The sequence below is a fragment of the Myxocyprinus asiaticus genome, chromosome 40, assembly GCF_019703515.2.
Source record: "Myxocyprinus asiaticus isolate MX2 ecotype Aquarium Trade chromosome 40, UBuf_Myxa_2, whole genome shotgun sequence".
NCBI lineage: Eukaryota > Metazoa > Chordata > Actinopteri > Cypriniformes > Catostomidae > Myxocyprinus > Myxocyprinus asiaticus.
In genome coordinates this window covers 29,572,535-29,590,122 of record NC_059383.1, presented here as the reverse complement: position 1 = coordinate 29,590,122, position 17,588 = coordinate 29,572,535, and the positions used below count along the sequence as shown (strand labels likewise).

General features: G+C 37.3%; 1 pseudogene; it reads right to left on the bottom strand.

Annotated features, from left to right (window-relative positions):
* Nucleotides 1–3,617: 3,617 nt before the first annotated feature.
* The window catches only part of LOC127431104 (tumor necrosis factor receptor superfamily member 1A-like), a 39,781-nt pseudogene continuing 25,810 nt past the window's right edge, over nucleotides 3,618–17,588 (bottom strand).

Sequence of the window (17,588 nt, the reverse complement as noted above, 5' to 3'; positions counted from 1 at the left end):
TCATCCGGTTTAAGCCAGGTTTCAGTCAAACAGAGCACATCCAAACTATGATCTGTAATAATTTCATTTACAATTAGTGTTTTGGTTGAAAGAGATCTAATCTAAGAGATCATATCTTTATATGATATTTATCTTCAATTTTATTTTTTTATTTTTTTCAAGTTTGACCTTAATACATTTTTTTTCTAAATGATTTAGTGAGGGGTTTGTGTTTGGTAATTCGGGGAAAAGACACAGTCTCTATATGATATCTAGGTGATACACTCTCTATGTATTTTAGTTTATGTGACGTCTCAAGGCAGCTAGCAGACGTTCGGATTAGCCAGTTTGTCTGCTTCCTGACCTGGGTCCCAGTTAGTCAAATACTATCACTATTAAGACTATGAGCCAAATTACTAGAGAGGAGAGCGGCAGCTTCCCTGGAGGGATGGAGTCTGTCTCTCTCTTTAGCAGGTCATGTCTACCCCAAAAACTCTTCCAATTGTCTATAAATCCTATGCTATTCTCCAGACAACACTCACCACTTTTTATGTTTACTGGACTTTGTTTGATGTTAATTGATGAATGAAAACTATTTATTGCATTATTTTTGAAGACATCCCCTTCTAAATATATATATATATATATATATATATATATATATATATATATATATATATATATATATGTATATATGTATTATACACTGGCGGCCACATGTTTGGAATAATGTACAGATTTTGCTCTTATGGAAAGAAACTGGTACTTTTATTCACCAAAGTGGCATTCAACTGATCACAGTGTATGGTCAGACATTAATAATGTGTAAAATTATTATTACAATTTGAAAATAATGTTCAGAACTTCTTAAACTACTTAAAAGTGTTCTCAAATAAAAAATCCTCCATGTGCAGCAATGACAGCTTTGCAGATCCTTGGCATTCTAGCTGTCAATTTGTCCAGATACTCAGGTGACATTTCACCCCACGCTTCCTGTAGCACTTGCCATAGATGTGGCTGTCATGTTGGGCACTTCTTACGCACCTTACAGTCTAGCTGATCCCACAAAAGCCTCAATGGGTTTAAGATTCATAACACTCTTTTCCAATTATCTGCTGTCCAGTGTCAGTTTCTTTGCAATTCTTCCCATAAGGCCTGCACCCCTGAGTCTTCTCTTTACTTTTGTACATGAAACTGGTGTTGAGCAGGTAGAATTCAATGAAGCTGCCAGCTGAGGACATGTGAGGCATCTATTTCTCAAACTAGAGGCTCTGATGTACTTATCCTCGTTTAGTTGTACATCTGGCCTTCCACATCTCTTTCTGACCTTGTTAGAGCCAGTTGTCCTTTACCTTTGAAGACTGTAGTGTACACCTTTGTATGAAATCTTCAGTTTTTTAGCAATTTCAAGCATTGTTTAGCCTCCATTCCTCAAAACAATGATTGACTGATGAGCTTCTTGAGAAATCGGTTTCTTTTTTGCCATTTTTGACCTAATATTGACCTTAAGACATGCCAGTCTATTGCAAACTGTGGCAACTCAAAAACAAACACAAAGACAATGTTAAGCTTCATTTAATGAACCAAGTAGCTTTCAACTGTGTTTGATATAATGGCAAGTGATTTTCTAGTACCAGATTATCAATTTTGCATGATTACTCAAGGATAAGGTGTCGGAGTGATGGCTGCTGGAAATGGGGCCTGTCTAGATTCGATCGAAAATTACTTTTTTTCAAATAGTGATGTTTTTTTACATCAGTAATGTCCTGACTATACTTTGTGATCAGTTGAATGACACTTTGGTGAATTAATTTACCAATTTCCTTCTGAAACAGCAAAATCTGTACATTATTCCAAACTTTTGGCTGCCAGTGTATGTATGTATGTATATGTATGTATATGTATATACATACATATACATAAGGGGAAATCTGTTCACTTAAAGGGATAGTTCACCCAAAAATTAAAATTCTCTCATCATTTACTCACCCTCATTCCACCCCAGATGTGTATGACTTCTTTCTTCTGCAGAACACAAAGATTTTTAGAAAAATATTTCAACTCTGTTGCAAGTGAATGGTGACCAGAACTCAGAAGGTCCAAAAAGGACATAAAGGCAGCATTAAAGTAATCCATATGTCTCCAGTTGTTAAATCCATATCTTTGCACCAACACCTAGCTGTATGATAGGTGTGGGTGTGAAACAGGTCTACATTTAAGTCCTTTTTAACTGTAAATCTACACTTTTACTTTCACAGTCTGGTGTGGAAGTGACTTTCACATTCAGCTAAAAAAGAACTTAAAGGAATAATCTGGATTCAGTATAAATTAAGCTCAATAGACAATATTTGTGGCATAATGTTGATTACCACAAAAGTAAATTTCAGCTTGTCCCTCATTTTAAACCCTTATATTGTGTTCCAGTCATTCTGACCTGGACAGCTGTTTTTTTTTTTGTTTTGTTTTTTAATCCAACTGTAATAAAATTCATTGACATTGTCCATGGTATCTGAAAACACTCAAACAAAAATTGGAGCATTTTCTCTACATTTTTTGTTTGTTTTATTTCACTTTGTTACACTTGTGTTCCCAGTCAGAAATGACTGGCCATTGGAAATGTATGGATTAGACTACAAAATACAGAAATATTAAGTGTTCAGGAGCATCCCAATCCTTTAGATGTGCACATATGTAGATGTGTGTTTGCACACACAAAGTCTTCGGACATGTGCACACCCTCATGTGTGTTGGCGCCCTCTTGTGCATCATCATTCCATGTACTCTGAGAAATATTTTAATATCTACTTATTTTTGTATAAGTAATAAGTAATACTTGTATTATGTACTATGTACACTCCTTTAAATTTTGATCTGTTTTTCACCTACACGCATCATATCACTTCAAAAGACATGGATTTAACCACTGGAGTCGTATGGATTACTTTTATGTGATTTTTGGGCCTTCTAAGGTCTGGTCACCATTCACATGCATTATGAAGAACTAAACAGAGCTAAAATATTCTCCAAATCTTTGTGTTCAGTAGAAGAAAGAAATTAATACACATCTGGGATGGCATGAGGGTGAGTAAATGATGAGAGAATTTTCATTTTTGGGCGAAATATTCCTTTAAATGTACAGATTTACCCTGGCGGATGATAAAAGAGGGACCCGATTCATTTCTAGGGACCAGAATAAATCTAAAAATAAACCAAAATGGGGATGGCCTGTTCTCACTTGTCCTTAAGATGTAAAAACACCTTAAGGAACATAACAGTACACCTTTCCTCAACAAGCTTTACAATTTGAGGTATCATTCATGTCCGTAGCACAAACAATAAGGGATGAGTTACATTCCATTTGTTTACTAATGGGGTTTGTTAAAATACCTAACTCTAAGTACAGTAGAAGCAATAGTAATCAATAGAAATGCTTGCAAGTGCCACTAATAATAAAATAAAAAACATGCATGCAATCCAACATGACCATGATCACTTCATCTACAATACAACATCATAAACATTTTAAATTACATTGAAAATCATCACACTAACTCAAAACCCTACCCAAGATGTTTAAAGAGCTTGGACAGCATGAAAATTCACCACAAATGAATGAACTCACCATGGAAACTGTTTTGTAAAGCATCATTTTATTTTAAAACAAAAACATTCTACAAACAACTTTGCAACAGCAAATATTTTACATTCACAAATGAGCATACAATTGTCTAAGGGGACAAAAAAATATAAAACCTACTCACAGAGAGATATTTTGGAAAATAAAGCACTGAATGAGCTAGCACTGAGACATGCTGCTGTGTTAGAAGCATAAAAGCAAGAAAAATGTGTAGTGAAAAACGTTGGAGAAAAAGATGGTATTGAAAAGCTCAGAGGTAAACCTCCTGCACCTATATTTAAAGTGAGACTCCATGTTAGACTCGGAGTCAGTGCAAAGTGTTGAAAGACATGAAGAGACAGAATATAATGGTCAGAAATGGAAAAAAGGTCCCTTGAAATTGATGCAGTTTATTCTCTCACTTTTCAATTCTATGTCAATAGATGGCAGTGCCCTGCACTGTACGACAGCTCTACAATTTCCTAATTCATTTTGTCCTGTTTAGCTTTCTATGTCAACTCAAAGTTAACTGAGTTACAAGGTGAAGCATATCAGATATTTGTGTTCCTAATCACTAAATATATACATATAAAGGTCATATTTCATTCACATCTTAAGCTACAAAGCTATGCAGCTGAGTCAGATGTTGCAGTTCATTAACTGCTACTTAAATTCTGGGGCCCTGTTTACTTTGATAACTTTCATCTTAAAAGTCAGATTGTTCCTTCGGTTTTAAGGCAGTCTCTATACTTCATTAATTTGGGCTTCTATAAATATATCTATTAGTTTTCTATTAGTTTTGTTTAATACTATGGACATCCTAGACAAAAGACAACCAAATGGTAAGTAGTTTTCGATGAGCATAAGTTTCCTTCATCTTTAACTATTAAAAAACTTGTACCTGTGTACTACTGCATTTAAAGCATGAACAGCGAGCGGAAGTTCGAAATGCCTCCTAATCCTCAACATTAATTCAACTTGGACCTGCGTACGCAGTTACAAGTGCCCAAGAGATACTGACCGTGGTACTCTTTCAAGCTTTTTCTTAATATCATTAACAATGACACCACTAGTTGTGAACATACGTATGCAGCAACGGACACATTTTGTGATTTTAATAAGAAACGACGAAACAGAGAAATGTCTTAGCTACAGAAGAACTCTGGGAAGATGATCTGGTTTATTTGCTTGTGAAAAGGCTGGAAGAATTTGCTTGGTGAATTCATCCGGAGAAAATCGTAGTCACAATAAATTCATCAGGAAACACCTGAGTGAATATTAGTAACAGGTATAAATAATACGTAATAACACAATAAAAATAAATACATCACTTATTCAAATATAAATAAGGAAACGGAAGAGGCAAGAAAAGACTGAGAAGGTAAGCAATGCCATCTCAGCCTTGCACAAAAGCAGATAAAAACGGCTATGGGTAAAAAAAAAAAAAAAAATCAGACTGGCATAACTTGGGGCAGCCCAGTATAGAGGATATTCTGTAACAACCAGGGTGAATGTAATGACTGATCTGAACTTTATACGAAATCCTAAACTGCTGACATATAAGAGAATATGCCAACAGCTGGAAAACAATTTGAAACATTGAATGGCAAATCCCATTACTGATACGTCTTAAATTCACAAAACAATTCATCTACAGATGATTCATTCAGAGCTCAGCTTGAGAATTTTATTTGTTCGTTTGTAACTCTGAGTGCTTGTGACAAACAAGTGATTTACGGCAGCAACTGAAATCCGTCTACACCATCTACATGTAGTGTAAAGCTAGACTATGTCAAAATCTTTAGTTTGAACTACAAATGTGCATGACGCCTGTCAGTATTTAGTCAAAATAAACACAAAAGGCATAGAACTATCTACACGTTTGGCTTTACCAAAGGTTTAACGACATCAATGTAGGCTTCAGACCAACCTGTAGTTTGAAAGCCTGAGGCAAGTGCATCGAGTGACACTTGTATGCACTGTTTAGAAGGAAAACAGCGCCCTCTTCTGTAAGCCAGTGTAAAACCTCAAAAGGGTCCAGTGTTGGCTTTTGAACCCATTGCGGGCGCTACAGAGATACGATTCTCCAAAGGCATCACCACCAGTTCCATAATGGGAAATCAGTTCATGCCATGAGGCCAACAGGCCCATGGGGAGGATATTATGAAACTCCTAACCCACCCCTTGACCCTCACCTACACATTTCCATTATTTTGTTCTTTTACTCAATAACAAAGAGTTTCTCTTGAAGTCTTTAAGAGTCATCACTCATATTTGTAGTAGCCTCTTTCCACAGCCTTGGAGGCAATGTTTTCTGCAGAATACCGCTGGTCCAGATCCAGCAGAGCTTGAAGTAAGGTGTTGATGTTTGCTCGAAGCCCTTCTTTTTGCATCCACACCCGCAGGAGCTCGTAGACTTTGTCCACATGGTGAGGTGCCTCTGCCATCTTAATGGCATTGTCGCTCACGCCGATGCTACGGAAGAACTTGTTGTGGATCCGCACGTCCAGGGTATCAAACAGATCGAAGCTCTTGCTCAACGATTCCTCCTCAACTACAAAAGCCAGAGCAATGAGACTTTAGAACTTGTTTGATGGTTCTCAGTGAGTACTGTTACTAGGAGCAGAATGTCTATTGATGTCTACAGAATACACTCTTGAAATACAAATGTGATGATAAGCAGTATAGTTCAGTGTTAACAAGGAAGTTACTGATTGGCACAAGGTTGTATTGCTTGAAAACAGGAAATCATGAAAAAGCAAAACCACACTCAGGATTGTGTTAACAGAGAAATAAGGTGCCATTATAATCACTAATTTGTATGAATCACAGAGTGGTAATGAATGTTTCTACGCACAAAAGAATAAGTGGAGACTGTTTAAGTACATTTAAAAGCATTTAAGTTAACTTCACCAAATGGTAAATACTACAGCCAAGAGAGAAATCTCTTACCGAGTACAGGAACAAGTTTTCTGAGAGGGCCATCATCCTAAAGGAGGAGAAAATAGGTTTGATAATGTTGTAAAATTAGTTAATACAGTGAAGTAACACTAATTCTAATGTATTTGGTACACTTGAAAAATGTCTAGAATTGTCCAGCTAATTTTATAAATTCATTGCACATGTCATTATAGTATTTGTTGTTATACATTTATTTTCAGCTTATTTTAATATGAAAATGCATTGTGTCTGGACAGAAAGATTTTCTTTGCTGTTTTACAGATTTTTTTTTTTCTCTCATTTTACAGTAATGAGAACATTCAGGCAAAATGTGCTCAATTATCATGATGATAACATCACAAGGCAAATAATTTAATGGTCCTAAAATAGCAATTTACAATTTTTTCTATTTTTCTATTTGATTTTAAGGGATAAAAATTACCCACACATTTCTTTGTGAATTACCCTTCTGTTTGCAAACAAGGAAATTGACATATATTTGAACGCATTATCTTGCTGTTTCTGAGTATTTTGCTTTATAATGACTGTGTGATGGATCTGCGACCATCTCATTCTTACTTACCCGTGCCCATGTCTCTGTATCCCTCTCTGTCTGTCTTTGGACCGGGGGGCTTGGCCGTGGTGAGTCCCCGATGCAGACTACAGGAGGGAGGGCAGACAGGCTGGTTTGGGAAGAGCTGGTTGTGTTTGGTAAGCTGTCGCCAAGTCCCCGGTCCTCATCCTCCACTGGGATGCTCTTGGTGCCCGTTTCCTGCGTCTCCTGCGTCAACAAGGGGCGGGACTCTGGCCGTTGCTCCTCTGCCCTCTCTAATCCAGCATTGCGGTTGTTCTCTTTTTCCTCTTCTGAACTTGGGCATGATTGATCCTGAGGGGTGTCAACAAAAGATGATTAAAACCATGGATTAAGAGACCTAATGCAAGACTTATAAGCATTTCAACCGTGCAAAGTTTAATTAAGGCACCAGGAAAATATATGCCAAAATTTTAATTTCTGAATTTCTCAAGTCATATATCTGGGTCCTGATAACTTTGGGGTTTTATTTGTATTAATAAGGTCTGACTGTACATGATCCTGCTTATTGCATTACATAACAAATAATTAAATACAATATGAATAGATATTGATTTGAGTTAAAATTATTTTATTATATGAGAAGAGGACATCATGCAGTATTACGAGAGACATGTAACTAGCACAGCTATATCAGAAATCAGATACATGGGAACAATCAATTATACAGTTATGTTGCAATTATACAAACATATTTGAGCACAGAATGCCAAAATTGACCAAATTAGAATCAAATACTAAAGAGAGCCAATGAATAAATTAAAATAAGGCAGAATTAGCCAACAGGCACTTACGATTGGCACTTTAACCTCATTCAAATCTCCATGAGTTTCTGAAAAAAAAAAAAAAAAGACATTTTGGAAAGAAAAGTGGCATTAAAAGCATTAGAAATTTTGACTTTACACCTTGCAGATCTTTGCCATAAGCACTTTAATGTTTACATCATAAACTCTACAGTATTTATACCTAAAATACGCTGAAAATGTTTACAATTTCTTATATTGTTATAAATCGAACACCTGTCATTCATGTGTTCCTCAACACAAAGATTTCAAACATACCACTTAGTCGCTGTTGGCGCTTCCTCCTGAAATATATTCCAAATGCGATGATCACAAAAATACAGATCAAGATTGGTAGAATAACTGCTGAAGACAAACAGGAGAATTAATTAATTCCTTCTGTCATTATTAATCATTATTAAAATCATGGCTTGGGCACTTTTTTATAATATTATGGGCACTGATTTCATTTTATTTATATTTGTTACTTAATAGAGACATATGCTTTTCTATACCTATAGCTTCACTGCCATTTGACATGGTGATTTGGCTTATCAGTCGGACCTTCCGTTGGGTATGGGGAGCGTTTCCTGCACTTTGTGTTAGCCGTTGGTGTGCAGCTCCTCACTTCTTCCTCATCTGCTTTGCACCTGCAAAAGAACGACAAAAAAATGACAAAGTCAGCCTTTCAAAATGGGTGTGAACCGAAAGGCTTAAAATGGGAGACTCAAAATGACAGTCATCATGACTAATGCCGTGAAAGCCTGAGGGGGTTAAAGGTGGAGCTAGTGAATCAGTGGGAAAGGGATTTGACTCATTGGATGTGGTGATCCAAAGACATAAAGCAGGTGTTAGGGCTGAAAGGTTAAGAGAAAAGAAGGTAGGAGTGTCGGATTTGGCAGCTTTCATCAGGGTGTTGTGCGGCAAAACTACAGATGGAGAGGAGGAGCACATTGTAAAGGTGGAGAGCAACTCACTGGGTGCATTTTTTGCACACTTCACATGGCTCGTCCGGCAGGCAGAAGGAACCGGGTTTGCATTCACACTTGGTGTTGCTTGTGCTGGTGCATTCTGCAACCACGATCTGGTCTGTAAAGGGAAGGAGAAAGGAGATGTGAGGGAGTGAAGGATGAAGGGATGAGAAATATGAAGTGGAAGAGGAGTAATGGAGGGAGTTTCAATTTAGAAGATCTGAAGGGCGAACTGAATGATTAGATCAATGTTGGATCAATTCAGATCCAGATAGAATAAAGGTTCAATGTATAACCGTAACTAATATCTGCCTCAAAAACAGATGAAACAAATGGAAAGTCTTAACACACCTCTGAAAGATTGGATAAATATTTGATCAATCCAGATTCAGATTTGATCCAGATTCAGTCCAGAGAGAATTATAATTCAGTGTTTTATTGTTTCAAGTAATATCTGCCTCAGAAAACAGCAAAATGCATGGAAAATCTTACAATATCTCTGAAAGATTGAATAAATGTTCGATCAACCCAGATTCATATTTAATCCAGATCAAGATTTAATCTAGATCTAGAGAGAATAATAAATGAATGTATAATTGTTACAATTAGTTTATATCTGCCTCAGAAAACAGTTGAAATGCATGAGAAGTCACACCTCTGAATTATTGGATCAATGTTTGATCAATCCAGATTAAAATTGAATCCAGATCCACATTCAATTCTGATCCAGAGAGAATAACAATCCAATGTATAACAATGTATTACAGCTAATATCTGCCTCAGCAGGGGTGGACTGGGGAGAGAAATCAGCCCTGGATTTTACATAGAAAATGGCCCTAAAGTTGGGGGGGGGGGTTCCTTTTCTGCATATCGCAGCCCCCTTCAGCATATCACAACATCCTTTTGTGGCCCATTCAGCATAACGCAGTGGCCCGTTTCAGCTTATCGCCGCCCGTTCAGCCCTATTTCGCGGCCGACCCACTGGGAAAAGTCCTGGATCTCCCCATGGCCAGTCCGCCCCTGTGCCTCAGAAAACAGCTAAAATGCACTAAAATCTATATACATTATTTACTCAACCTTATGATATCCCAGGTCTATATACATTATTTACTTACCCTTATGATATCCCTTTCTTACTTCAGAACACATTTGAAGAAAAATAGAAAAATATCTTAGCTCAGTAGGTCTTTGAAATGCAAGTGGATTGCGATTTCAGGTTTGAAGCTCCAAAAATCACAGACAGTCAGCATAAACGTCATCCATTCGACACCAGCTGTTAAATTAATGTCTTCTAAATTGACACGATTGCTTTTGCTGCGAAAAAGATACATATTTAAGTACTTTTTTTTAAAATTCTAAATCATGCTTCCGGTCAGCAGTGGCGTAATCGCATTGGCACTTGAGACACGCAAGAACTGAGGCACATGCATCACAGCCAGATGAGCAGCGCAGTTTACAAGTGAGGAGGAGGAAAGCTGTACAGTAACTTGGCTGGTTTTGGTTTATCTGTTTTTATCTGTTTCTTTACATTTGTGTGCTTATCCTGGATGTCTCAACCAAGTGGAGAACGTGAGATTACCTCTGTATCATGACAACGTGAATACGTCACGCGAAGAGACCGCTTGAAATCTGCCCTCTCGTGAAGCTTACCGGAAGCGAAGGTTTATAGTTAAAAAGTACTTAAATATTGATATTTTTTGCACCAAAAGCAATCGTACCACTTTAAAAGACATTCATTTCACCGCTGGAGTCGTATCGATGACATTTATGCTGACTATCTGTGATTTTTGGAGCTTCAAAACTGAAATCACCATCCACTTACATTTTAAGGACCTACTGTGCTAAGCTATTTTTCTATTTTTCTTCAAATGTGTTCTGGTGAAAAAAGAAAGTCATACACACCTTGGTTATCATGAGGGCGAGTAAATAATGAGAGCATTTAAATTTTTGGGTGAACTATCCCTTTAACTAACACACCTCTGAAAGTCTGAATAATGTGTGATCAATTCAGATTTAATCCAAATGCAGATACAGTCTAGATAGAAAATTATTTAATGTATAATTGTTTCAAGAAATATGTCTCAGAACATCTGAAATGCATGGAATGCCATAGCTAACACACCTCTGAAAGAAGGGTGAAATGAATGATTGGATCAATGCTTGATCAAACCAGATCAAGATTCATAGTTGTTACTAAAATGTTTTGATAGCACCATAGAGCCAATATTTTTTTTACACTTTTCAGGGGAATCAACCTATGAATGTCTGACTTATAGTTGCCTATGCACATTAAACTGGGATAGAAGGCAGGCTTATTAAAAAAAAAAAAAAAAAAAAAAAAAAACTTTAACACAGCTTTGTAATTCAGCAGGCGGAAAGGCCAAGCCTGAGAGTGATTAATTGGGCTGCATCTCACTCATATACAAAATAGATACCAAACAAGATGCTACATGATACAGACACACCCTACATCATCCTAAAACACACACACATAATTACATACAACAGACACACAACTAACAATGCACCCACACAAGGGGATGGATGGATGGACGGACGGACGGATGGACGGACAGATGGATAGATAGTACTCATTCAAACAAATGGCAAGAGAAAGAACACAGGAGTGGGGCCACACCCAGATCATATAACACTAGGAAATCAGATTCCCAGGAGTGAGGTGTCTGGCACAGGAAACATTAGACTCGGCTCTATTCATGGGGCCTTGCTTATGTCCCCATCCCCATGAGAATCCTATGGGAGGCTTACTGTATAAAATGGGTGGGCAAAATTTTGTTTATGCAAGTGTATATTGTTTACAGTAAAGTTTGGATCTTTAGAAGCAGTAGGTCTTGTGGGAGAGTGGCTAAGTGTTTAGGTAAATCAAATGGTTTAATAAATGGTGTACAGGGCTGTCCAATCAAAATAAACAGAAACTAAATGGATGGCTTTGACTTTGTAGTAACCAGAGACAGGCTAAATAACTTTGCAGAAGAACGGGGCTGTCACGATTAAACTTTCTGTGATGGCTTCAATGTGTTTTCCTCTTTAAAAAAGGCGAGACTTCAAAAGCAAAGAGTTCCGAAGCCAACGTTGATAGTTTATATGATTTTTGAAAGTTTGTTTTGTTTTGTCTATTCAAAAACAGTATTCCAAGGTAGCGGATTATTGCCTTCCCAGCATGCCTAAGTCCAGGTGTGGTCCATTATTCATTTGAGATGTATAAATGTTACATTCCTCAGTGCTCTGCTTCTCTGGAGATTCAGCGCATACTACAGATGGCTGTCTACTGGAAAACTCAACAATCAATTATAAAAGCAGAAGTTTGAGATTTCTCTAAGTGCCAGTCACAGACCAGACAGTTTACACAAACGCTATCTTTAAACACGATCCAAACAGAAAGATCAGACTTGGCTTTTCACAAGCATTTAACAGTGATAGGGACTAAACCCCAGGAGTGAATGGCTGGTTTAGAAAGGATGGTGAAGAACATTACCTCTGTGGCACTGGCTGCACTGCAGACACTGTTCCATGCCTGTGGGGTGCTCGGCATATGTGCCCGTTTCACAAGGGGTGCACATGCCCTTCTCCAGGTCCCTGCTACACTTTTCACTCACATAGGTGCCTGCCAATGGAGGAGAGAATGTGTTGGAAAAATTTTAAAAGACATTTTATGACAGACATTACATGTCAACGTTTGCAAACAAATTAATTAAGAATCAGAATTTTCGGAATCATTAAGGAACTGGAATCGTTAAAGGGATAGTTCACCCAAAAATGAAAATTCTCTCATCATTTACTCATTCTCATGCCATCCCAGATGTGTATGCCTTTCTTTCTTCTGCAGAACACAAATGAAGATTTTTAGAGAATATTTCAGCTCTGTAGGTCCATACAATAAGACATTATTCTTGCTAGCACCATGTTTTTAATGGGAATGACAATGAGGCTGTGACGGACTGACTTACAGTCTCTTCAATGAGCTGTACTGCAGTTTAAAGTGTTTTTTGGATCGTTCCGTGGGCAAAACATTGATAAAATATCTGTCCAAGAACATTCAGTATATAAAGAACTCCAGACAACATGAGTTGTGGAAAATCAGATGTGATCTAGGAGCTTTACACAGCTTTATACCATTCATGCCATTGAAGAGATGGTAAGTCTATACCTCACAGCCTCGTTGTCATTCCCATTAAAAATCAAAGATGGTGCTAGCGTGAATAAGGTCTATGCAAATGTATGGGTGCCAAAATTTTGACGCTCCAAAAAGCACATATAGCCATCATAAAAGTAATTCAAAAGACTCCAGTGTTTTACTCCATATCTTCAGAAGTTATGTGATAGGTGTGGGTGAGAAACAGATCAATATTTAATTCCTTTTATGCTAGAAATTCTTCTCCCTGCCCAGTAAGGGGAGATATGCATGAAGAATGTGAATCACCAAAAACAGAAGAAGAATGTAAAAGTGGTCCGTTTCTCACCCACACCTATCATATCGCTTCTGAAGACATTGATTTAACCACTGGAGGTTTATGGATTACTTTTATGCTGACTTGTGATGTTTGGTGCTAAAAATTTTGGCACCAATTCAGTTGCATTGTATGGACCAAAAGAGATGAGAAATTCTTCTAAAAATCTTCATTCGAGTTCAGCAGATGAAAGAAAGTCACTCACATCTGGGATGGCATAAGTGTGAGTAAATGAGAAAATTTCCATTTTTGGGTGAACTACTCCTTTAATTAAAAGTCAAATTTCTTATGATTGCCTTCTCTAGAGAGGAGTCTGAGATAGAACTACATATTTAATATAGTATATTATACTACAGTATGTATTATATTATATTAAACAAGATTACAACATTTAAGGCCATCTAAGGTCATTATATTCTTTCTTTGACATATGTTAATAATCTGACACGACATAATATAGAACTTAAGAGTCCATCTCAGGCCATAATATCCATCTTTTGACGATTGTCAATTATCTAGTACTAAAATGTGGTTGATGTGAACATTAACTGAAGCTCCTGACCCGTATCTGCCTGATTTTATGCACTGCTGCCACACGATTGGCTGATTAGATAATCGCATGGATGATTGTTGGTGCCAGATGGGCTGGTTTGAGTATTTCTGTAACTGCTGATCTCCTGGGATTTTCACACACAACAGCCTCTAGAATTTACTCCGAATGGTACCAAAAACAAAAAACATCCAGCGAGAGGCAGTTCTGCACATGGAAATGCCTTGTTGATGAGAGAGGTCAACAGAGAATGGCCAGACTGGTTCGAACTGACAAAGTCTACGGTAACTCAGATAACTGCTCTGTACAATTGTGTTGAGAAGAATAGCATCTCAGAATGCTATTCTGAGATGCGGGTTGACGCTGTTTGGCAGCATGAGGGGGGCCTACACAATATTAGGCAGGTGGTTTTAATGTTGTGGCTGATCGGTGTATTTACATCTAACCATGGTAATGAGTTACCATCCTGTGGTTGACCAAGGTTGTATCAGAATTATTATTATTTATTTATTTTTTGTGTGTTCAAAAAAAACAACCCTCTAACAAATCTCAATTCTGTATTTGTTTTGCTAAATTCCGATCAGCGGGTTTGTCAGTAAGACTTACTGGACTGTTAGTTAAGAGTTAAGCATTGCTTAAGGGGACATTTCACCCATAAATGAAAATGTACTCATCCTCTTGTACCAACACCAAATTCAGTCCTACAACTGTCTCCTTTTAGCCTAAAAAAGCAAAGAACCCTCACAGGACACTGCCTCTCAGGAACCAGTGTTTTGCAACTGTGAATGATGACTGCTCAGCTACACATGTTGGTTCTCTTAAATAATGTTGGTTTTGTTCGAATCTCCATCCAAGATTGATGTTCTAATAGCGTCACAGAGAGATGTTTGTCAGCACATCATGGACAAAGCTTGGAAAGCCATTTTAAACATCTTGAAAAATGTCATGCTTTAATTTACTTCAAAACTTTGCTTTGAGCAAGATTAGGCATTTGTGTTTACAGTACTGCCTTTACTGAGGAAGTTCTCACGGTTCGACAGCAACACATCTTTACTGTTACTTACCAGCTTCACAGTTCTTGCAGCAAAAGCTGTTGTGAGGGTACTCCTGGTTCTCGATGCAATTAATCTGTCTGGCCGTTCGGTTCTGCAGTTCTCCTGAAATATTGAGCTCTGCTGCTCCATGACCCAGAAGATTCAAAACGAGGAATAGGATCTGGAAGATGGGGGAGATTTTTTTCACTATAAATTCCACTTGTGAAAATGTATCTATTTTGCATTCTTTTTATTTAATATAGCTTTTTCAATGCAAATTATATTATCAATATAAAAATGTGTAAAAAGTTGAAAAACTGAATAATAATAATAATAATAATAATAAATAAATAAATAAATAAATAATAAAAAAAATAGGCTAATATGAATTTTAGAATGTCTAATTAGGTATTCGTTATGCCCCCCTTTTGCTTAACTGACAGCAATACCCTTGAGCTGGCATCAACTCCACAAGTTTATGCAAAACCTGATCATCCGTGTTATCCCAGCATGATTTGAGAATGTTTCAAAGAGAATCTTTGAAGTCTGACATTTTTTACAAAAAGAAGCTAACAATTTAATTAGCATAGTGATCTTGAAATAGTGCAGAATTTAAAGGTGCACTTACAGTGACACCAAGTGGTGTGGATGCGCCATCTGGCACCAACAATCATGCCACGGTCCAAATCACTGAGATCAAATTTTTTCCCCATTCTGATGGTCAATGTGAACATTAACTGAAGCTCCTGACCTGTATCTGCATGATTTTATTAACCGCACTGCTGCCACATGATTGGCTGATTAGATAATCGCATGGATGATTGTTGGTGCCAGATGGGCTGGTTTGAGTATTTCTGTAACTGCTGATCTCCTGGGATTTTCATGCACAACAGTCTCTAGAATTTCCTCTGCATGGTGCCAAAAACAAAAATCATCCAGTAAGGGGCAGTTCTGTGGATGGAAATGCCTTGTTGATGAGAGAGGTCAACAGAGAACGGCCAGATTGGTTTGAACTGACAAAGTCTACGGTTACTCGGATAACCGTTCTGTACAATTGTGGTGAGAAGAATAGCATCTAGCATCAGAATGCTATTCTGAGATGCAGGTTGATGCTGTTTTGGCAGCACGAGGGACCTACACAATATTAGGCAGGTGGTTTTAATGTTGTGGCTGATCGATGTATATAAGTTTCAAATTACAATTAATTTCTTTAGGAGTAAAACTTTTTTAATGGGGTAAGAATTACTCCTTTTAAGTATTTCTAATTAATTTTACATAATTTCTTTTTTCTTTTTCTTTTTTTATGTTAAAAATTCTAAAACTATTTCCAGGTTTAAAATTCCAGATTTTCATTGTGGACTAGACTTTTGTACCCCGCTAGACTAAAATTCTAAAATGTGCTTCTTTCAAACTGTTGCACAGGTGCATGAATTATGGTACCACACTAAGAGATATGATGTCTCTTCAAATGAAATAGCAGTTTGCTACTTTCACATGGCTGCTTTATCAGAAATAGAGGCAAACAGAGAGGAATTCCGAGTTCTCATAGCTGACCTTGTGAGAGCAATCTAGCATTTAATTCAAACCATCTGATATGCACATCTGCAGAGCAAATTAACAGAGCAGCAGAGTCTCTTATCCTGGACTAGAACAAAACAACCTATCCTCACGAAACACATCTCAATGTACTATGCAATTCATGGAAATAGTTTAAGAAATATCAATAAACGCCTAAAAGATAAGAAACCACATTTGGGTTAGTCACAGGTTTGCAATCTTTATTTACTCTCTGATATAAAGGAGCGCTTTTAAAGTGGCTTTATGGACGTTAAAATATTTTCTCCTATCTAAGATTAATATGCATAGACAACTATAGGTAAGCCATCAATAGTCTGATTCTCCTCAAAAATGTAATCAATGTGGCGTTATTGAAAAATGGCTATTTGTTTGAACATGTCAACATGGCAACTTTGGCTCAACCAATGGCATAAGTTCAGGGTGGGACTAATTGTTTGCTCGACTAATGGCAAACAGAGGGAATGTTTTGGAAAACCGGTTTGTAAGCAGTCAATATTTCTGCAATTCCATGATGCTAGTGACTTCACATTTAAAGTTATACTTATGTACTGATAAAAGCAGTTACACAATATGCTCAAGCTAAAGCTGAGAGGTTTCAGTAAAACGCAAAGTGTTTTAGATAAGAGTGCGTGGGAGTGTGTGTGTGTGTGTGTGTGTGTGTGTGTGTATGTATCAGAGCACATCCATATGGTGAATGAGAGTCTAACAGAAGATGTTCAAAGAAAGGGTGTGTGTGCGTGGGAGATAGACAGGAAAAGTTGGGACATGGGTTGTAGTGGCTAAAACAAAGTGTGGTTTTTTCCTATAACCTTGGAAATGCTGGTGCTTTGATCAATTTGACTCATGCTTCCAAAAAAACAGGTCCCACGCTGATATGAATGAAACTTGTTGCACATTTATTTGAAATAAACAATCAAACAAAACGAGAAAGCATATATTCTTTAAAGTATAGGGGCTAAGTTAAACAAGACGCTGCAACCCCATGGCACCCAGTGCACAGTCAATGATAGTGTGCGCTAGGGTTGTCACGATACCATAATCATATCTTCCAATACTATACCAGCTAAAGTATCATGA